A 16,688-nucleotide genomic window follows, 5' to 3' on the forward strand; every position below is an offset into this window, starting at 1 on the left:
AGGTAAATCAGCGTGTAAAGATGTATGAGGAATCTTAAGCATCTATTCTACAAAGCAAATCCAAAACGTGGACTGGAATGAGAACCTAAGGACAAAACTCAGATATTTCATGGGCTATGATGACAAGCATATTCAAATTTCTAAGAAAGTACAATATTCATAGAACTAAGTATTGGTTACAGTTTTCTGATACTACGTATTATTTAGCATTTATAAATGAGAACCTGTCAGCTCTGAATTGTCCACATGAATAAATTGGAAGCCTAGGCACTGATGATTTCAGATAATTGATTTCTAAAACCATGCTTATTTTTAACTAATATTTATTGAGTGCCTACTGTAAGTCTCTGTGCTTGGCCTGTTAGGGTCTTTCTTCAAGGAGAGGGATAAGACAAAGTCAGTCAACTAGTAGTATACATTTACCAGGTACCAGGTAATGAATGCCACAAAATGGATGCACGGAGGGAGAGAGTTTATCTGGAAGGGCAGATTATAAAAGACTTCATGGAGGAGACAGTGGTAGCACTTTGACAATTAAATGGGGTTTGGGATGAGGTGGTAAGAAAATGTTCCTGGATGAGAGAACAATAGTCAAAGCAAGATTGGAAAGGTGGGCAGTGAGAGATATATTTGGGAAATCAGGAATAGGTTGTTTTTGCTTGGTCTATGGAACACTTGTAGGGCAATAGGAATTTAGTCTGGAAAGGAAGTTGGGCAGTATTTTGAAGATTCTTACATTTCAGGGTAAGAGATTCACTTAACACTCTGTTACAGAGTTGCTGAACCTTGGCACTATGGTTATTTTGGCACTGAGAATAAAAACCAGACTATTCTTTATTGTCAGGGGCTGTCCTGTGCATCTGTCCCATGCCCTGGCCTAGAGGCATTCTTCTACTCCTTATTTCCTCTTTTCTGACAACCAAAAATATCTCTATATTTTACTATATTCCCGGGGCTGGGGGGAATTGCCCCTGGTTGAAAATCACTATTGTAGACAATGGGAATCAGGGAAGATTTCATCAAACCTTCATATAATCAAAGAAATGCTTTTCCTTATCTTCCACATGTATTCCATTACCAAGTAATCTAAACTCTTCTTCCTAAATATCTCTTCAATCTTTTCTTCGTATCGCTGTTGCTACTGACATAGGAAAGGCCTGCATCTTTCCCACAGAGATCTCTGCAACAGCATCTCATCATCTTTCTGCTCCAGGCCTTGCCACCTACAAACCATTTTTCATATCCTTTCACACTCATTTTCAAAATACAATCTGATCATGTCATTACTCATACTGCTTTCAGGATAGAATTGAAATCATTAGCATGGCTTATGTGGCCCGTCCAACCTGTACAACCTCATCACTCCTTTCTTAGAATCACATATTCCAGCCATACTAGACTACTAAAGTTTCTTGAAAGTATCACATTTTTTGTATTGCCATGTGTTTGCACATGGTAGTCTTTCTGCCTGGAACTCTGGTCTCCCTGATTAATGGCTAATGCTCATCGAATTTAAAACTCAGTTCAGGTATTATCTCATCCAAGCACTAAAGTATCTTTCTGCCACCATCACCCGTACCCCTAACATACTTCTGTAACCACTGTACTTTGTGTTATTCTCTGGCTGATGGCCAATTACATTCTTTTACAACTCTGCATATTTTTGCCTCCTACACTGGAATGTACTTTTCTTAAGAGCAAATGTTAGTCTTATTGTTTTTGTATATCCATGATAGACACTCAATAAATAGTTAAGTAGGAAAGGAAGATGAATGTGACCATGATGTAGATGCACTACAGTGGCAAAAGACTAGAAGTGGGGAGATGAATTCAAGGCCAATGTGATAATACAGGAAAGAGATGATGAGGCTTTGACCCAGAGGATAGGGAAAGGGAAACAAAAGAAGGTAGTGGATGGGAAAACATTTAACAGATAGATGTACAGGATTTAGTTAACTAATTCTAGGAAATTAGTTAGCCTTCTGCAGGAGACTTATGCATAAGGGCTTACTGGCCTTTGGGATAACCTCACTTTTTACCACTTTCCATAATGAGAGGAACCTACCAACTGCTGACAGCTGCTTAAATTATATGAGTTCATTAGTATTTATGTTTTGTGAAGGGATTCTATTCCTACCTAGAAGTAAAAATTTAATCTGCCAGCTGTATGATTATTTGGCTTCACTTACATAGTGGTCCTTGACCTGAGGCCCTTGCAACTCTAGAAGTTCCACATAGGTTGGGATTTTGCATAACTGTTTTCTGAGAAAGAATGCATAGTTTTGAAAGATTTTAAAAGGGTTCAGAATTTGAAAAAGTTTAAGAATCATTTTCTTATAAATAGTACCTGTTATAGAAAACACCAGATCTCAAGTAAAATTTGAAATCTTTGCCTCTTGTAGAACCTATTTGGCAATTATCAAAAGATTCTTTGACTACAAACACAAAGGAAAGGTCTGAATGTGGTAAAAAAAAAAATCAGACATGATTAAAATGCTAGCTTAAAAATAAGTACAAAATGTCTTGGGTTCTTTCCTATCTTAAAAAAAGAAAAAAGAAAAAAAAGATAAGCTGAAATGCTGAATTTTCTGGAAACAATTTCAGCATCTGTAAAAGGTCTACACTGTTTTTGAGTGCTGGCTACTCCCAGGTCTGACATATGCCACCTTAATCAACACTTTGGTGTGGGTGTAATGGAAAACATGTTTTCTCTGCCATAACCCTAGCATACGTTTCTGACATCAGCCAAGTGGGACAGACAGTCTGAGTCTTGCGATAGACAGGCCTTCTGACAGTAAAACAGAGGACTCCCTGCTCATGAAAGATAGCCTTTATAGATACCACAGCCTCCAAGTGGAAAACCTTCTCTCGAAATAGAGAAATTTGGCACAACTTTCCCCAGAAACTATGTCAAAGATCTTTAATAGAGAAAGTTCTTATAATCACACACTCTATTGGTTGGTCTACTGACACAAGTGCTTGGTCCTTTTCCATCTAATCAGACTTGAGCATGGAAATAGCCCAAGGTTTCCTTGGGTGTTTATATTATTTCAATGGCACTTCCTTTGATTTACCTAAGGGATGTTTTGTTTTAATTAAAGTTTATGACCAAAGACGGGCTGAAAAGTATTGAAGTGGATGTACATTGTTTATGGGTTTTGAATACAATTATATCAACCATAAAAATAGACCAAACAATTTTGCTTGTCTGCCAGAAATCAATTCTTGATCACAAGATTTCAGGTCTTCATTTTGTTTTCATTTAATGTAATAAAAGGTGCTTGCTGATCATTAACTAGAGAAAACTGTAAAGTCAGTGAATCTGGAAACTAACATTTATTAAGTTTCAGTGGGGAATGCCGTAAGGGGATCTGATGTTGGTTAAATTATGGACTCTTTCCAATTAGTTGGCTCTCCCTCCAAAGAAAATGTACTAAAAATAAAATGACTTCCTTTTTGATGTCAATTATAAAGTGTGTATTTTTCTTCTCTTTTTGTCTTTTAGGTTTTGATAAGATTTGGCAAGATAGTTGCTTATGAACCTATCTGACACCTGCCTCAGAAATCATGCCAAATGTCATAAGGCCATGATCCATTTCCTTCACACTCTCTATGCTTTTATGTACCAGACTCTTAAATTAGAAACAAGAGAAATGATATGCTGGGTCATCCATTTTTATTGAGGACTTTTATTAAAACCAAACAAGCTCTCTTGAGGCAAAATATTAGATTAAAATGGCTTCCAAAATATACCCATCAACTTGCTGGCAGGGCATAGTTGTCCTTTGATACAGAACCTTGATTCTTAGAACAAGATTTCCAATTCCTGGGACTTTCCCCTGTGCTTGCAAAGATGTTGAGGAGCACAATAGCCCTGCTTCAAGATGACCAGCTATACATGGACTCAGGTCTATAGCTGCTTCGTGTGTGTGTCTCACTTTCAGCAAATAGAGCAGTATGAATCAGGGCTGTGGTCTTCAGTCTCAAGTCCCTCCTTGGGCACTAATGTGAGTGTTTTCAGTGTTTCAAAGAAGACATCAGCATACTGACAGCATCACTGTTTTATTTAATATATGCCTTGCTTCAGGCATTATTACTCCTCAAAGTGAGTTTTTAAGATGAGATTTAGGAAACAAAGGTATTATTTGTTAATATACAAATCATATCATGAAGATTTGATTTAATAAAACATTAAAAAATTTCATTTTAACTAAGAGCAGGGAATTTGAAGTAGAAAATATGGATTCCATGTCTGCTTTCATTTTTTATTATTGTGCATTCCCAGTCAAGCCATCGACAACTGTAAAGGGCGATTCTAATACTTCTTTGCAGGAGAAAGAAGCTGAGGGCTTCTTCCCTAGAGGAATGCTGCTATGAATTGTTGGGTTCATTTTGTTGACACAGTGCTAAGAGGTGTGCCAAGTTAAAGATTGGCTCACACTTGAATGTGACCCTTTTAGATCCCCTCACCCATGCCCCATGAACTTGAATAAATTTCCTTTTAGAGGGGAACATGCCATCTCTTGTGTGGTCACATGGATGATGAAGTGAGAGTGACTTGGAAGACTGAAATCTGGGGCAGCCATTCTCTTGTTTTTGAATTTCTACTATGGCCTACTGGAACATGAATTCTAGATTGGCCTTTTCTTGATGGAAAGGTAAGATCTGATAGTTAGGCTTTGGACTGGAGTGTTAGGAAGCAGTATCAGCCTTTAGAATTGCTTTGGCTTTGCTCTACTTAAGTCTACTTTGTTAGGGCAAAGGCAGTCTTCTGCGTGGTTCATAGTAGAAGATTAGAGTGCATGTCAGTGTTGGAGTCAAAGCCCCAGATAGTAAGATAGTAATAAATTGCTCTTTGTCTCCTTGGGCACTTTTTTTTTTCTTTTTAACATTTAAGGAACTTATGGAGAGATGACTGGTATAAGACAGGATTTAGGTATTTAGAATCTTATTTCTTCCCACTTATTTCTCAATAGATAAGTATCTACTGGCATTCCATTTTGACATGATTTACACTTATCTCACAAGGTGGTTTACAAGATTAGTTGAAATAATATATGTCAAAGATAACATGCTTCAGGCACTATAAATAATTCTACAAATATTTGTTATTTGTTATTATTTATTGCAGGCATATTGTACAGGTTTATTTCTGCTTCTTATTATTTATTACAGTATGTTGTACTAGGGAGTTCACAATTGTTTATTAGTCACAGGTCAGTTCTCCAGCTTCTTCCTTTTCTTGACTGCATTCACATTTTTCCATCTTATTTTTTTTCTGCTTCTATGCAGTTTATGTGTATATTTCATGGGCTTTCAGATTCTCTTTACACTTACTCAGTGACTAGTTATTACGTCTCAGGGGCTATGTGGTGCCAACTACAAAAAGATCTCTGGACTCCATTTTTTGCTGTTGTTCTCTGAAGTATGACAGTATCTTTTCTCACTCTCTTTTTAACTTCTTTGTTCTTTTCACATTGCTGCATAGGGTGCAGATATCTGACCCGTCTTGTCTCTGCCTTTCAGGTTCAACCTGTCCTCCCAACATCACATTTTCTAGAGGAGGTAAAAACCTATTGGGAACAATGCCAGGAATTTACTCAGCACGGCCCTCCTGCTTCGTCTCCTATTGCTATCTCTGCTGTCATCTCCATGCCTCATTTCAATAGCTATTTCTGATTCCCTCAGTTTGAGATCTCATTCTTATTTTTGCAGAGCCTTTACCTGCTGGCTAACTCCTACTTTCCCATTTGTTCCCCATTTAACAGTAGAGAATTCACCACATTTTGAAGATTATACGTATCCTTCAAGGACCAGTTAACATTGACATGGTTAATGGCTTTCTTTGCCCTCCCTTGGCATCTTGTTTGTGTCTTTTTATGCCACCTACTACTATTTTCTGAGTACTTATGTAAGGGCTTGTGTCTTTCACTGAGTTGTCTCTTTCACTGAATCATATTTGTATAACTGCGAACGATTGCATCACCCCTTGTATATGAATAGTATGTGAGTAGGGATATATGGAGTTAGTTTGTATTGAAATGCTCCTTCCTGTCTTCACACACACCATGGCCTCTCTCTGTAAGGCTCTTCATTCTCCTTTTATCTGCTTAATACATACTCATCCTTCCTCTTTCCATGTCAATACTGCTACCTCAGGTTTCCCCTGGACTAGGTTATGGTCTTTGGGGAATGCTCTATTAGCACATGTACTTAACTCTAAACAAGGTTCAATACACTTAATATTATTTGTTCAGTATCTGGTTTCTCTGCTAAACAGTAAGCTCCATGTTGACAAAAGCAAGACATGTCTGCCTTGTTTACACTCTTTACCTAGCATGGCACAACTATCTGTTGAATTATGAATTGAAATAAACTCATCATTTTTTCCTTCTTCTAATTACTTAGTTTTTTTTTTTTTTTCAGAAGCTATCCCTTAATGCATGGAGCACAGTGGCTGAAATCAAATTATAAGTATTTGTATCACAGCTCTCTCCCTTACAAGTTGTACACCTTTAACCTCTCTGTTCCTCAAATTCCTTATGCTTAAGATGGGCATTATGACAGTATCTACATACTGTCATCAGGAGGGATGTGTCAGGATTAAGAAAGATAATGTGGATTTCTTGGCACAGTGCCTCACACATGGAGGAACTCAATAAACATTAGCCATTATCACCATCCAACCATCCTTATGGAAGGGAGAACAGAGGCAGATAATACATAAAATTATTAAACATACTCTCCTCTCTAGCTCTGGAATCTCATCTTTTCAAACCAAGCTGATGGATCACTCAGAAATGTACGTGTTCATTCATGCCAACTTTCACTGCTGTGAGGGTCAGAATTCCTATGAGCCGCCTTTGTGGGACTGGGGCCTTGTGTGGGTGTGAGGATGTGAGCAGGAGCCTCCCTGAGACTGTGGTCCCATGATAAAGGCATTGGATGTCCCTCCTGCTCTGTGGCTTCCCCTTGAGATCGGATCTCCCTCAGAAGTGCTGCACTAAAATGGGCCAAATCAGCACTTCTTTGATTACAGGGATACATATCAACTACTGTAACAGCATCTTTGAGCAAATAACTGTAGTTTAAGATTCTTTCCTACAGTACTGTTCGAGAACTTTCACCCAGGTTGCGCTGGGTTGTTTTCATAGCTGCGGCCAATACCAGCACCCTTCTGTTTCTTCATTTTCTTGACATTTTATCCAATCAATTATGAAGTAAATTGCTCTTTGCTCTCAAAATGGCATGGCTTTCTTTCTTTTGAACAAGCTTATGAAAACGTCAGAAATTATTAAAGGAAGTGAAGAAACAAAAAGCCACAGAGGAGAAATGCGGCTTTTATGTTTGACATACAGCCTGTCGTTTAGCTTTAGTGATTTGAAATTGTGTGCGTTAAGGGTGAGGGAAATTCCATGTTAATTATTCACACGCTTTTTCTCATTTGGTCCATGTAACAGCCCTGTGATGGGGACAGTTATCTTTAGACCCATGTTTGAGATGGGAAACATGAGACTCAGCAATTCACTTAAGGTCTCAAGCTCTAAGCTTTCAAGTTGTCTGATTCCTAACCCCAGCCCCACTGCTTACTAGTTCTATGACTTTGCGAAAAATACTTTGTCTTTTTGTGTCTTAGTTATTTCATCTGTAAAAGTCAGGATAACACTTCCATTTCAGGGTTCTTGTTAGGATTAATTTAATTAGTTGTCTAAATACCATGACATGCACGTAGTAAGTGGTGAGTGTCATCTATTAATGCAATGCTGTAAAATAGTATCTACCTTTTAGGTTTATAGTGAGGTTTAAATGAGATAACTCATGCAAAATGCTTACATTTCCTGCAAAAAAGAAGCATTTAATAAGTTTTTGGGGTCCTTTCAATATTGTTATTATGTTTATTCTATTCCATCCTGGTGATGAAATATATACTCAAATGAGTTATTGGTTGAAGACTGGAAGACAGTTTTAGTCCTTCCTTCACTAGAATGCTGGTGACAACTCTCAAAGTACTTTTTAATGTCCTTTACTGTCATATTATTAAATAAACTGTTAAATAAACTGTGTGGATTAAAGATATAAAAACTCATCAGTTGGATAAACTGATAAAAGGTAATCATTTGGCCATGAATACTATTTACCAATTTAACAACTGCCATAAAGAAATAGCAGTACTTATTATTTCTATCATTGTTAGATATCATTTTATATGTAGAAGTATTAGAGAGCACTTGAGGACATATGAGGCTAGAGGCAGCTGGTGATAACAGACTGCTTTGCAGCGTTGCTTTCAATGTATAGCCTTCTCTTCCTCCATGTTACACACTCCTGAGGTTTAGCTGCATAGTCATACCCTGATACTAGGCTTGTCCAGGAAGTAAAATGTTTTAAACCAAATGAAATTATTGACAACAGTATTAAATGAGCAATTGAACTTTGCCTATTATAAATCACCCAACTCTAAGACACTGATTTCATAGAAGGATACAAAGGCTAGTAACATTTTTTTTCAGGTTTGAGTTAGGTTTTCAGAGCTTGAACTCTTTGTCTTTTTAGTCAAGAAGTTATTGTGATAAGTAAATGTACACGCAGAAGGTTTTTGACTGTCAGGCTTAAGCTTTCAGTATTTCAGAAAGAAATGTGAAAAATCACATTGTCCGTACCTGAGATGTGACAGGTGATTAAGCAGCAAAACAACTTACCTCACCAGTCTTACTACCTAGCTCAAAGAATAGTGATTTGGAATTTCTCTCGTAAGCCTAAGCTGCTTGAGTGAGCAAAATGGATTTAGCTGCTAATTTGGATGTACAACTATAATATCCTCTGCCTCTCTAGGTTTAAATGTCTATGTCTTAAATTCCCAGGTGTGAAGAACATAAAATGACATCAGGTCTAACTGTGCAGTGTAACCAGAGAAGAGAACTTTCTGACCTATGATATAATTTTACATATTTTAGATTTGAGTCCAAAACATCTAGTGCAGTTGTCCATACAGGCCAAATTCCTCAGGTAATTGTCAAAACACAAGCTCTCTTTGGGTTATATAGAAACTGTTGCGAATACAGTGTCACCATATTTAGAGGGCATCTTCAATACAGTCAACCATGGCAGCCTGTTTGTTTGAGAATCCAGCTGTTGAGTGGAAGTTTACAAGGGTCTTCTCCCCAAGGGCTTTCAGAGTAGTCAGTATAAAGTCCGGAAAAAAATGAAGGGTAGATTGTTCTTAGCATGCAGGAAGGAAGTGGTCAGGCGGAAAGAGGATATGGGTCTGTTTGCATGCGAGGGTCAGTATTTGCTGGCTAGATATTTCCGCTGTGTCCACACGACAAGAAAATCCTCAGTTTCCTGTGCTGGACAAATAGCAGGAAAGGGTGTGAGGGTTGTTGAATGACATTATCATGTTATAGCCTCATGGGTGAGGAAAGCCTGCTTATCAAAACTGATAGCAGCACAGGGCTTGTTTGGGGAGGAGACCCAAGGTGCTGGAGTCACTTCGGGCGTTTTTCCTCTTGGGTGTTTTGGATCATTTGGCTTTTGCAGACCTGACATTCTTCCTCTCAGATAGAAGGGACTGTTCTTACTCATTGGAAAGTTACTATCAGTTCCATTATTTGCCATCTCCTATTCAGCAAACAGTCTAGGCGGAAAGGAAATAAGAAACAGCCTGATTGGCTAAGTAGAAAATATCAAGACCTGAAACTTGCACCGACCCCCACAACAACCTTCTTGTGTTTAGCCAAAGATACTCATGCATACTCAACCTCATTCAGGTTTAGATTTTGTTTAGTGCAAAGCTCATTTCCAGTCACTGCTGGTGCAATAGCTTAAAAGAGCAAGAGAATTAAAAGTACAGTTCACTCTGCCACTTTAAAGGGTCCAAGGTGAAGGAGTTGTTTCTTAATTTCTAACTCTTCCACTTGGAGAAATACACAGGTAACGTCTATATTCCCGACATGTAAATCTATTTAAATCATGATGTGGAAGTGTAATTGGGCATTTATTAATTTGTTCTAGAATTAATTAGTGTTTACTACTTTTAGTAATTACTGCAAACCCAAATCAAGCAATTTGATATATAATGAGTAGTTGTAGATGTTTTCTTATCAGCAATCTATTTTCTGTGATAAGCAGTTTTAAAATTAGCATTCTGGAAATTTTCAAAATTGGAAACCACCATGAGTAAAACAAATTGGTTACAGTGATAATATTTTCATTTACTGAAAGGTGTTCGGTTTTTAAATTCAAATTCAACTGCAAACTCTCTGATTTCCAAGCAGAAATGTTTAAGTTCAATAAAAAAGGAAAGGATCAAGGCCGATTTTCAAGGAGAAGTCTTGTTCTAAAAATAAATAATAGGAACAATTAATCTTCTGATAAACACATCAAAGAGAATTGAATTAAATCTTTAAAGGAAATAATAAAATGATTAACAGAAAACATTGCAGAATATTAAAATGCCAATAGAAGAGACTTTCAAAAATATTCTTCAGAAAATATATCAAGTCTTTAATGACACCCTGAGGATGAGAGTTGTAGTTTATCTTGAAGTTAGGAAGTCATTTATTCTCTTATGTTAATTTGGAGGTACCCTTTTCTCATACAGATTTATCTACCTAGTACTTCCAAAATTCTCACAGCCAAGTTGTATAGTTTTTAAAAAATTTATAGTATGAGGGATAATCATGCTTGTAAATTTTTAAGGTAAAATTACTCATTATTTAGTACCAAATTTCTCTATTTCACTGCTGAAAACAGTGATATGTTTTAGATACTATTGGTATGAAAAATAATCATACTGTTGTTATGTATGGTTATTTGTATGTACTCTAAACTTAATCAGTTGAAGCAATTAAAAGTCAAATAAATGTCTTTAGCTTGCTTGTCTGAATTTTGTCTTTTTTCTTATATGGAGAAAAAGGCTGTTTTAAGTTTTCAGTAAGTCAATGAGTTGTTTTCTCATCACTATATCACTACGTGTGACTTTTCTGGGGTGATGTCTTCTTACCGACATGTGGGTTACAGATAATTCTATTTACATACTGAAATGTAGTGTGTTATTGATAAACTCTGCTCTTTCCTTGGGGATAGATTCTTCCTATTTCTAAATCTTTGGGAATTCTGGGAAGGCAGTAAAGAAGAGGTATGAGATGCTATAAAAGAAAAGTGCCTTCTACTGTTTCAAGTGTGTGTGTGCATTCAATACTGGTTCCAGAGGTTGTTTAGATTTCTTATTCTTGGAGTCACTGTCATCATTTTTTTTTTTTTTTTTCTGTTTGGCTTAATTCCCAACCTCCCAGGCTCTTTCCACTTCAAACATTTTCTATACACTTCTCAGAATTATTTCACTTTCTGAGAGCTCTGACCATGTCACTTTGCTTCTCACAGACCCCCAGAGGCTTCTCTTCACTCTTTAGCTTGGATGTTGACTGCTGCCTTCAAAACTCTCTCACACTGTTCCCACATTACCTATCTGTTCTTTTCTCCCCAAAGTCAGAGCAATATGTTGTGTGAAATGGCTAAAAGGACTCGGAGAAGAAGGCTCTGGCGTGCACGTCTTTGTTAATCTGGCCACGTCGTCCTTGCTTGTTTTCACCTATTCCCCAGGTAGTTGCAAGCTAAATGAGGAGCTCTGAGTCGGAACTTGCTTGGACTACAGGCCCTTATGTGATCTGAACCTTTGTATACAAGTAGTAGGAATATATACGTTCGATAGACATTTTCATAAGCAGTTTTTCTCTTTTTTAACTTTAATGTCTTCCCATATTGCATTCATCTGCATAACAGTAAACACATGCCCCGACAGAAAGTTGCAGGCAGGGATATTTATTTGTAACAGATGGCACAAAGCAGGAGCATGATGAATTGGTGTGTGGCTCCTGAACTAGCAGGCCCATAAATAAAGTATCCTCAAAGCTACTTTGGGGATCTTGCTTGCTCAGAAGGAAGAAAGGAAAGATGATGCTCACAGTTTTGTTGCCTTATATAATCCCAAACATGTGCAATTTAACCACATGCAACCATAATTTTATAACTCTGAATTTTTCGTTAAAAATCTGTTCATAGGTAATGTTTCAGACCCATGACATAATTATAGCAATAGCAATTTTCCTTCCTTAGTTCCTTTTATGCTTATTGATCTAATGACTCAATGCATTTTAAAAAGCATATACTTGCAAACTGATAATGCTCTAAACGAGATACAGACCAATAACATTTATATAACCCGATATGTTGGTAACTAGAATAATGAGATTATTTCTAAGAATATCATTATCAAAGACACAAATGAAATTCCTTGAATTTTAAATAACTTTGTTGATTTTTCAGTGTACAAGTCATGTTAGGATAGTAAATATAAAGGCCAAGTTCAACAGACCTTGTGAATGCAAATTATTCATTTAAAGGATTCAGAAACTAAGCATTTGAATTTGTTCATTAACTTTGGGGTTTCATTGGCATGATTTTTAAAGTGTCTTAAGATTGAAATTTAACAATTTTATCAATTCTGGCATACATGTAGTAAGCCAAACATTTTCCTAGAATTGTATGTACACGTATGTATGTGTGTGTGTGTGTATGTGTGGTACGTGTGTATGTTATAAAGTAGTTATTTCCAAGACACCTAGTGGATGCCTGAAACTGTGGATAGTACTGAAACTTATATATACCAAGTTTTTTCCTATATGTACATACCTATGGTAAAATTTAATTCATAAATTAGGCACAGTTAAGAGATTAACAACAATAACTGATAATAAAATGGAAACATTTTAACAATACACTGTAATAAAGTATGTAAATGTGATCTTTTTCTCTCTGAAAATATCTTACTGTATTGTACTCACCCTTCTTCTTGTGATGATATTAAATGATAAAATGCCTACCTGATGAGATGAAGTGAGATGAATGACATAGGCATGAGGTAGTGTTAAGCTATTATTGACATATGACATATGGGGATCATCTGCTTCAGATGATCATGGCTCACTGTGCCGTGATGACGTTGGTGGTGTAAACGAAGTCAACATTTGGGGATTTGGGGCTGGACAGACTGAGACAGCGCGAGATTTCACCATGCTACTCAGCATGGTGTATAACTTAAGGCTATGAATTGTTTATTTCTAGAATTTTCCATTTAATATATTTAGACTTTGGTTGACCATGGGTAACAGAAACTGCAGAAATTGAAACCGTGGATAAGGGGGCACCACTATACACACACACATGTGTACGTGCATAAGTATAAGTATATACATGTACCTGTATATATACATATACGTATATGTACTTATGTATTTTAACATTGGAAAAACTATTACTATTTTTTTGATAATGGAAAAAAAAACTGATACAGAGATATCTTAGCCAGTGAGGAAATATTTTCCACTTTTTAGACATACAATCTGGACTTTAACTGTGCTTTATGAACAGATAATATTTACTCTTGTGTTTGAATTGGCAGTTCCTTGAGTGAAGTAACTGTTTTGGCTTTTTTTTTCTTAAGTGAGGGGAAGGAACATCAGAGGCTCACCATCTTCATAAATTAAGCAAAATATGCTGACATCTTTGAGGTGCACCAGTCCCCACAATCACAAAATCAAATTAGTGTAAGCCCTTTTCAGATTTTTCCTAGAAAAATTTTACTAGATGTAGAAATAAAGGATAATATAACCCAATGACATAATTGAAGGGGAAAAAAAGTTATAAAAATTACAAAAGATACAAAAAAGTTATAAAAATTTGAAGACAATTTTTAAAAGGTTTCTTTACTTGTTTAATGGCCAAATCTTTACTGAATACTTACAATGTTAAATGAAGTATGATAGATGCCTTTAATACAAAGATGCATAAGAAAAACTTGTTGGGGAGACAGACAGTTAACTTTAATAGAATGTTGTAAAAAATATGACAGAGATGTTCAAACAGTGTTCCAGGAGCAGAGGAGCAGCACCCAGTCAGCTCACTGGGCAGAGTGGAAGGAATTACATAGAGCTAGAATATGGCTAAATGCTTCTTACAGATGTTTCTTGGGGAAAACATACTTAAAATGGCTAATATTTATTTGCACTTGGAATTTGAACTTAATAAGTATATAAGAATGATTTGTGGTGTGCTTTTGAAGCTGATAATTTAAAAAAATCTTGAGGGTGCTTTAAAAAGACTAGGGCTTTTATTGGATAATATACCTTATAAAACACTTAGCATACTGGCAGCACATGGTAAGTCTTGTAAATCTAAGCTGCTGTTATAATTGTTGTTGTTGTTGTTACCATTGTCACTATTTCTATGACCAACACTACTTAGTCTACTGCACAGGATTGTGGTTAGAACCAGTGACATAGTAGTAGAGGGAAAATGCCCACATTAAACTTAATAAAAATAGAGGTCATTTTCATTGGTTATGGGTGTAGTCAGTTGTAAGAGCCAGAATAAACAATAACTAAAAAAAAAGTTTTGAATTTTTTTGGTCTTGTGTACAACGAAAATCACAAAATGTTACTTCTGGCAATGATGTAGTAGCTTTGCAATACCAGGGCCCACATCTCTGGGGCTTTCTTCACCTTTTTCTTACTGTGTTGACTCATTGGTATAAGGATGACTATTGAACCTCCAGGCATCCTGTCTGTATTTAAAACAGGAAAAAGGGAAAAACAGTACTTTGTGATGCTTTGCCCTTTTATTCTTTAAGGAAAGCTTTTTCAGCAGAATCCTGCCTACCTCCTATGGTGGAGAACTGTCACATGGCCACCATGTGAGGTGTCTAACCTACATTGTCTGATGTTATAATTAATATTGTGATGCATCAAAAATGCCTTTACTCTTTCATAGGTATGACTCGAGTCTAATGTCCGGATTAACAGAATTAACTCTGATCAGGTCACTATGAATACTTTCTGTATACTTGTGAACTCTTTGTCAGATCATTTAACTGGAATCTTGGACAAACTAATCTTTTTGATATACTTTAATGAAAAATATGTTAATAAAATGAACTTATATTTTCATAAAATAAACTTGCAGAGTATGTCCATGTTACATGCATTTATGGCAATCTATTATAACTTCTTAATCTGCAGATCTATATGAGGTTGCTGACATTCAGTTTGATAACCTCAAATCTTTACAAAATCCTGAATGAAAGATTAATGGAAGCAGTGATGCCAAATATTTGAAATGGGAGCTTTCCCAGAAAATCCAATATCCATGGTTACTGTAACTATATTTTATTTCTAGAACAGTAAATGTACAAAAGCACATTTTGGAAAGTTTTTAAATAATAAAAATGTGTGCGAGTGGTGCTTTGCCACCCCCACCCCTCACCCCAAGTTCAACACATGTGATTGAAAAAATAAAATTAATTACAGCCCATGCTAATTGCCTAATGGTGCTGGTTAATGGAAGTTAATGCATATTAGTTTACATTTGCCAATAATTCATCACGCCTGATAAGTCACTTCTTGTGTGTAGGTGTTCTCTCCCTAGCTAGATTATAACTCTGATTTTTCTCTTCTGTTTCTCCCCCACATCCTAGACTGGTGATCCTAGCCCTCCTTAACCATTCTGCAAGCTTCTTGCTCTTTTTTTTTTTTCATTGTCTCATAGTACTTTAGCTCAAGGTTAGCTTAATATAGAAATAGCAAATAGAAAAGTGCCAAAGGTCCCAGGATATACTTTCCTGGGAAAAACAAGCTGGTGCTTTTTTAAAATACATATATTTTGCTCAAACTCATTTGCATTCCCTCATACCAGAGAATTGCACAGTTTGTATAGACAATTGCCATTTATAAATATTTAGTAGAGTCTCATCTTCCCTCGGCAGTAAAAGGGGGTATTGAGATGATTAGATATTCATGACTAACTAACTGGCCTAGCAGACATGAGTTCTGGCCAAAGATTCAAGTCAATGCATTGACACTTATTCTTTCTTATCCCTTCAGAATATATTTCTTTCTTATCAGGAGCTAAATTTTAACACGAAGTTCTCAAAAGAATAGCATCATTATAACATCTTTTAATCAGACAGGATGTTATTTTGTCTCTAGCCACATGCGCCTCTGCTACAAAAATCAATAATTTTCAGGAAAGGTAAAAATATCCAATACAGAAAACCAGTTTTCTTTCTTTGCCTTATACTTTGGGAATCCATTCAAGAGGAAGTGGATCTCCTTGTTTGTAAACTTAGCAATCCAGCCCATGTAACTTGGGGAGATTCCTAAGGGATGAAATTAAAATTATAATACGGTATTCATCAGAACACAGAGGATCAGAAGGCACAGGTCTGTGGTTCTGTTGTTGCTAATAACAGCGGCATTGGATACTAATGAGTGACCGTGGTTAATTCACTTTACTTGTTTCAGTCTCTGTTTTCCTATCTAACATGAGGTATTTATATTTTCTTTACTATCTAAAAGTCTATTGAGAAAATAAAAGTGAAAATCCTTTTAAAATACAAAATACTCTGAAAAACACTTTGGTTAAAGTCTCAAATTTCACCTCCTAAAATATGTCAAATGTCTGCCATCTGTAACCTTTCAGGTTATTTCCTCTAGTTCCATTATTTGCCCTAGCGGATTGTACAGGTTTTTAGAAATATAATAAATAAGACAACTTTTTTTTTTAATGGTCCACATGTTATTCTTCGGTACCTCAGTGGGTTAAGTACTTAGGATTTCAGTCTAATTTTGCGTGCT

At 36.2% G+C, this 16,688-nt stretch overlaps 1 long non-coding RNA gene across 2 annotated transcripts in view; it reads left to right on the forward strand.

Moving 5' to 3' along the window:
- Nucleotides 1-16,688, forward strand: part of LOC105076878 (uncharacterized) — a 487,483-nt gene that overhangs the window by 110,486 nt on the left and 360,309 nt on the right. The window lies entirely within an intron of this gene.

The sequence above is a fragment of the Camelus bactrianus genome, chromosome 6 (genome assembly GCF_048773025.1).
Source record: "Camelus bactrianus isolate YW-2024 breed Bactrian camel chromosome 6, ASM4877302v1, whole genome shotgun sequence".
NCBI lineage: Eukaryota > Metazoa > Chordata > Mammalia > Artiodactyla > Camelidae > Camelus > Camelus bactrianus.